At 46.8% G+C, this 6,098-nt stretch overlaps 1 long non-coding RNA gene across 1 annotated transcript in view; it reads right to left on the bottom strand.

Moving 5' to 3' along the window:
- Positions 1-6,098, bottom strand: part of LOC102991851 (uncharacterized) — a 286,698-nt gene that overhangs the window by 62,579 nt on the left and 218,021 nt on the right. The window contains exon 16 of the long non-coding RNA XR_008617318.1: positions 3,526-3,786. This is a non-coding gene — a long non-coding RNA (uncharacterized lncRNA). The remainder of the gene's footprint in view (positions 1-3,525; positions 3,787-6,098) is intronic.

Here is a 6,098-nt window from a genome sequence, read left to right as displayed (position 1 = left end):
TCTCCCGTTGCGGAGCACAGGCTCCGGACGCGCAGGCTCAGCGGCCATGGCTCACGGGCCCAGCCGCTCCGCGGCATGTGGGATCTTCCCGGACTGGGGCACGAACCCGCGTCCCCTGCATCGGCAGGCGGGCTCTCAACCACTGCGCCACCAGGGAAGCGCCAAAACTTTTTATTTTATATTGGAGTATAGCTGATTAACAACGTTGTGATAGTTTCAGGTGTACACCAAAGTGATTCAGTTATACATTTTCCCATTTAGGTTGTTACATAACATTGAGCAGAGTTCCCTGTGCTAGACAGTAGGTTCTTGTTGGTTATATTTAAAATGGATAACCACACCTGTTATTGAGATGGTACCTGCAGTGTATCACCATTAGGACCTAAAGAGGGTGGGTGTGCCTGTGTGTCCACGTTACTTTGCAATATTCATTTACTGAGGTCTCAATTTTATATATTCTACATTGTTCAATTTTATACATTCTAGAATAGATCAGAGAAGCAATTAGTCATCTACTACCAAGTGTTTCATTTAACATTTTATATTCCCACTGGAAGGATTTCCATTCTAGTTCTGGATCTTAAACTTTCTGAAGTAAGAAAAAAAAAATAACTTGAATGATGTGCTCTCTGATCTGAGACAACACAATGCGTGTGTGAAGCTGAACTCATATGCCTCTTTAGAAGTGCATATATCACATAATGCAAGGCACACAGGTTATTAGCGAGAGTGGTTTTCTCCACCACGGCTGTGTGTGCCACCCACGCTTGTGCGCAGGTTCCTGTGAAAGGAAGTTTGAGACTCGCGTCTGCATCAGGCTGCTGTGAGGATGGAGGTAGTTTCCATTTCACACCTGGCACACAGGGGATGATGAGTAGGTGTTAGTTCCTGTCCCCCTCTGTCCTCCAGGGTCATCTGCATTCTAAGTTCGTCTGTACTTGCATAGGTGTAGCTTTTCCCTTCGAAGAGCCATTAGGAGGGGCAAAGGAATGGTTCTGGGGACAGGTCTTCCTCCCCAGAATCATTGGGGAGGCCCTTGGGGGGCCCCTTGAGGTCAGCTCCTGCCTTCTGTTTTGGAGGACCCCTCAGACATCTGGATTAACATGGCTAAGAGAAACAATGGCTCTTTCCGTTTCACAGATTAGCAGACGCCGAAAATCAACAGGGGGAAAGCAGCTACCTCCAAAGTCAGAAAGACACTTACTGGGGTAAATTCAGATTGAGACCTGTGGGTGCAGGTCACTGTCCAGGCAACACCTGAGGACGGAGTGGTGCCCATCGGAGCACAGCACTGGGGCTTCAAGTGTCTTTTCTCTTGCTGACCTTGAGCATTGGCTTGACTGGCCATTAGAGTCCGGGAAGAAGGTGAATTCTTCTCTTTAAAAAAAAAAAAAGACTTTATTTTTTTTAGATCTGTTTTAGGATTATAGCAAGTTGATAGGAAGAGTCAGAGGTTTCCCATGTAACCCATCCCCACACATGCACAGCCTCCCCCATTACAATATCCCCCACAGGAGTGTACATTTGTTACCACTGATGAATCTACAGTGACACATTGTTATCACCTAAAGTGCTTAGTTTACATTAGGGTTCACTGTTGATGGTGTACATTCTATCAGTTTGGACAAATCTATAATGGCATGTATCCACCACTACAGTATCACACAGAGCATTTTCACTGTCCTGAAAATCCCCTGTGCTCTGCCTATTTATCCCTCCCTCCCCACCTAATCTCTGGTGACCACTGATCTTTTTCTTGTCTCCAGAGTTTTGCCTTTTCCAGAAAGTCATACAGTTAGAATCATACAGTATGTAGCCTTTTTGGATTGGCTTCTTTCACTTACTAATACGCACTTAAGTCTCCTTTTCAAAGTTTGATAGCTCATTTTTTTAGCACTGAATAATATTCCATTGTCTGGAGGTACCACCATTTATTTATCCATTCACCTACTGAAGGACATCTTGGTTGTCTCCAAGTTTTGGCAATTATGAATAAAATTGTTGTAAACATCCATGCACAGGTTTTTATGTGGACATAAGTTTTCGACTCCTTTGAGTAAATACAAGGGGCACAATTGCTGGATTGTATAGTAAGAGTATGTTTAGTTTTGTAAGACACCGCCAAACTATCTTCCAGAGTGGCTGTATGTACCAGTTTGCATTCCCGCCAGCGATGAATGAAAATTCTTGTTGCATCACATTCTTGTTGGTGTTTGGTTTTGTCAGCGTTCTGAATTTTGGCCATTCTAATAGGTGTATAGTGGTATCTCATCGTTGTTTAGAAGGAGAATTCTTCGGGTAAAGATTCTCTTTGTTTTCCTCCTACAGAGAGGGTTTACTCCAGGCCCAAATTTGTTATCTCTTTGGCTCTGACCATGGTGCTGAATCCTCTGATCTTGAAAATTCAATTCCTACAATGGTAGTAGATTCATGATCTCAACAGCTGTGGGATGCATTAAAAGTGGTATAAGGAAGCATGTGCCCCTCCTAAAGCCATGTATTTAAGCTATAGAGTTCATCTGCTGCCTTGAGCTCCTTTTAAGGACTATAAGATTTGGGGAGAATCTCTGGTTAAAATTTACAGATTAGGATGCTCCCAGTTCCTGAACTCCATCTGAATATGAGTAGAAGGTTTTGTTTGTTTGTTTGTTTGTTTGTTTTTGGCTGCATTGGGTCTTCGTTGCTGCGTGCAGGCTTTCTCTAGTTGTGGTGAGCGGGGGCTACTCTTCGTTGCAGTGCACGGGCTTCTCATTGCAGTGGCTTTTATTGCAGAGCACGGGCTCTAGGCATGCAGGCTTCAGTAGTTGTGGCATGTGGGCTCAGCAGTTGTGGCCTGCGGGCTCTAGAGCACAGGCTCAGTAGTTGTGGCGCACGGGCTTAGCTGCTCCGTGGCATGTGGGATCTTCCAGGACCAGGGACTGAACCCGTGTCCCCTGCACTGGCAGAAGGATTCTTAACCACTGAGCCACCAGGGAAGTCCCATGAGTAGAAATAAAGTTTTTAAATAGAAAACCAACCAGTGCCAAAATAAATGGAATGCAGGTCAAGTACAGTATTTCCCCCTCAATTTCTAATGGCATAACAATAGCTATGCCATAGTTCCTAAGATAATGACCACAGAGAGACTTCTGCTTCTCAGAGCGGGGGTTCCCAACTTCAGTGTGGTGCTGGCTTGCTGACATCCAGCAAATTTTTGTTTATGTAAAGCTTTATCGTAGGTTAATCCTCTAAAGACAGAATCTGCGGGAAAGAGCACTTTTCATGCCAATTCGGTTCAATGCCGAGTGCCTACACTGTGCTAAACGTGTGCTGGGAAATGTAGACCCTGACATCAAGAAGCTTACAGTCTATTAGGTGAGAAAAACATGAATGTGAGCGATGCTAATGGAAGGCAGAAGGTACTATGTGATTAACTGAGACACCATGTGTTAGAAGAATTGTGACAGGACAGTGATCCTTCCTGATGTAAAGCCTAAGCAGAGAGTTCTCCAGAGTCCTGAGCTCTGGTCTTGACCTTCCACTTACCCTCCATTCCAGGCCAGGGGCAGACGTATCTGAATTGACGAAGTCCGGTCAGCCATAAATTTCCTGTTAGAGATGAATTCCACTTTGCTACGAGATCCTGGTCATGACTCTTGGGACTCCCGCTTGCTGGGAGCTTGGGTGGATTGCCTTTTTTCCTTCAAGTACTGCCAACCGGGGAGCGGACAGTCTCAGGCAGGTTGGGGCAGATAGTGTTTAATCTGCTCCATGGACACAAACTGCAGCTCCATCTCCACCAGCTCTCTGCAAACAGACGAGGCAGAGATTAGCGTGCAGAGGTGGTGTAAACAAAGGGTCACACAGGAATTTGTTCAGCAAGGATAAACCACACGATCAGACTCTCCTCCGCTGATTTGGGAGGACCCTGGTCAGCAACAGGATTACAGTGTCTTTCACCTGATTAAACAGCAGGTTTTCCTGTTGCCCTTCTTTGGGTCTCTTTCTCTGGACTTAAAAAAGAAAGTACTTCAGAGAGAAAGTTGTGGCATGCTGGGGGAACAGCATGGAGAGAGCAGCATGGGATTTTAATTGCATGAAAAGATGGCACCTGCAATCAGTTTACCAATCTCTTGAGGTGGACATGGCCTGAGAAGTAGAGCTCTGGGCACGTTACAGAGGAACTCGCCTCTCAAGGCCTAGACAGTGCCTAGAACATTGTAGGTGCTCAACAAATCTTTATTCAACTGAATTGCTGCTGAGATACTAAAGGAATGGGGGGACCGCTGCTTCCCAGGGCCAGTGTTGTGTTCCAGAAGGCAAACAGGAAGTAGTCGTGTGTTCTGGACCTTTGGGACACTCCCACCACCCAGCAGACCATAATCCTCACATTCTACAGCACCGAGGAGAACTCTTGCTGCTGGGACAAGAGGCATGAATTCAGGAAAAGCTCACCAAGGACCTGGAACCTGGCCCATCTCAGCCGGCCACATCATCTTCGGATAAAAAAGGCCAATATACATGTCCACAATCCCTCTTTTTCTCTTTATGGCCATTGCCACTTTCATTGTCAGGATATCTCAGTGAGGTATTGCTATGGACCTTACCTTCTAGATAGGAAAAATGGGGCTAGTGGTTTCTTTCAGTCCATCAGTGTGGAAACAGGACCTTTTCCAAGGTCATTTCAAAGTCATTCACGGGTGGGGTCCTCCCAAGAATCTCGTAACTGTTCACTGTTTTGTTGTTGAATCTCTGCTCATTTATATTTCTCCCAGCCTTTTCCCTACCCAACTCTATTTTTTGCAGGAAGTCAGTCAGTGAGGTAGGATGAGAAAAAGGCTCCATATACAATCCACACCTTATTCCTTTGCCCTTGTTCTCCTGCCTGCCCCTTGACCTCCTGCCTGCCCCTTGACCTTCCCCTCTGGCCTGTTCAGTCACAGGAAGGAAGCCTGAAGGGAGGGGCAGCTGTTTTCATAGAGTAAAAATGCCTCTTACAAAAGTATAGCCAAGGGCTGTGCTTTTTTCCGAGACCAGTTCTGACAGCTAAGAAGGCTGGCGCCCAACTGGCACCCTCCGGTACCTTTGTTCTGTCACCTCCTGCCACATCAAGCCTTTGGCACAGGACTGGCTACCCAACCTCTGCCAGGCCTGTACCATCTCTGCCCAAACCATGGCGGGTGGTATCCAACTGTTCACGGTTGATACAGACCGGTACAGTGCCACACTTCTGTGGATTTTTGTTTTTACAAATCCTGGAGACAGGATTTGTAAAAGCAGTAGATGTACCATCACCCTTCCTTCCTCCTCCTCTTTGACTTCCTCCTAGGACTTTTGATGAACAAGCTCCCTGTCCACCTACAGACCCTCTTATCTCCCAGAAGGAAGAATTATGTGTCTACCGCCACTCACCTCTTCTCTAGCTTTAGAAAGTGCTAATCGTGAGACAGCAAATCTGCACAGTTTGGCCACGAGGCTTCGCAACCGCACCCACATACCAGGGCAGTGCCAGCTAAGGCAATTATCTATTGTTTCCACCCAGTGGGCAGGGTTGGCCATTGGGTACTAAGGCCAGCTGGGTGGAACGAACCTTTTCAAAGCAGGGTGGGTCCAAAGCAGTTGGCTACAGTTTGTTCCTTGGCCTGGAGAAAGAGTGAATGAGGGGCGCGGAGATCAGAACTTCTCTAGAATCAGGTCATGGGAATTAAAAATCAATGCCAAAAGATCCTTTCATCAACTTAAAACAATTTCAGTGGGGTTCTAAGCTCCAGTCTCAAGAGAATCGAAACGCATGGCCATGGGTGGCCATTGTGCCTAGATAGGGTAGAACAAAGGGGATGCTAGTGCCCCTTCCCATCCCTCACTGACCCACTGTGTGGGTACTGAGACAACGGTTCTCCCTTTGGATACCTCTGTTTTACCAACTGTAGAATGAGGTAAATACTGTTAAAACTCATTTCAAAGTCTTTTTTAAAAAAGGAATGATTAGGGCTTCCCTGGTGGCGCAGTGGTTGCGCGTCCGCCTGCCGATGCAGGGGAACCGGGTTTGCGCCCCGGTCTGGGAGGATCCCACATGCCGCGGAGCGGCTGGGCCCGTGAGACATGGCCGCTGAGCCTGC

The sequence above is a fragment of the Physeter macrocephalus genome, chromosome 5 (genome assembly GCF_002837175.3).
Source record: "Physeter macrocephalus isolate SW-GA chromosome 5, ASM283717v5, whole genome shotgun sequence".
Taxonomy (NCBI): domain Eukaryota; kingdom Metazoa; phylum Chordata; class Mammalia; order Artiodactyla; family Physeteridae; genus Physeter; species Physeter macrocephalus.
Note: the sequence above shows the minus strand (reverse complement) of the source record. Positions and strands in the feature narration are given on the sequence as shown.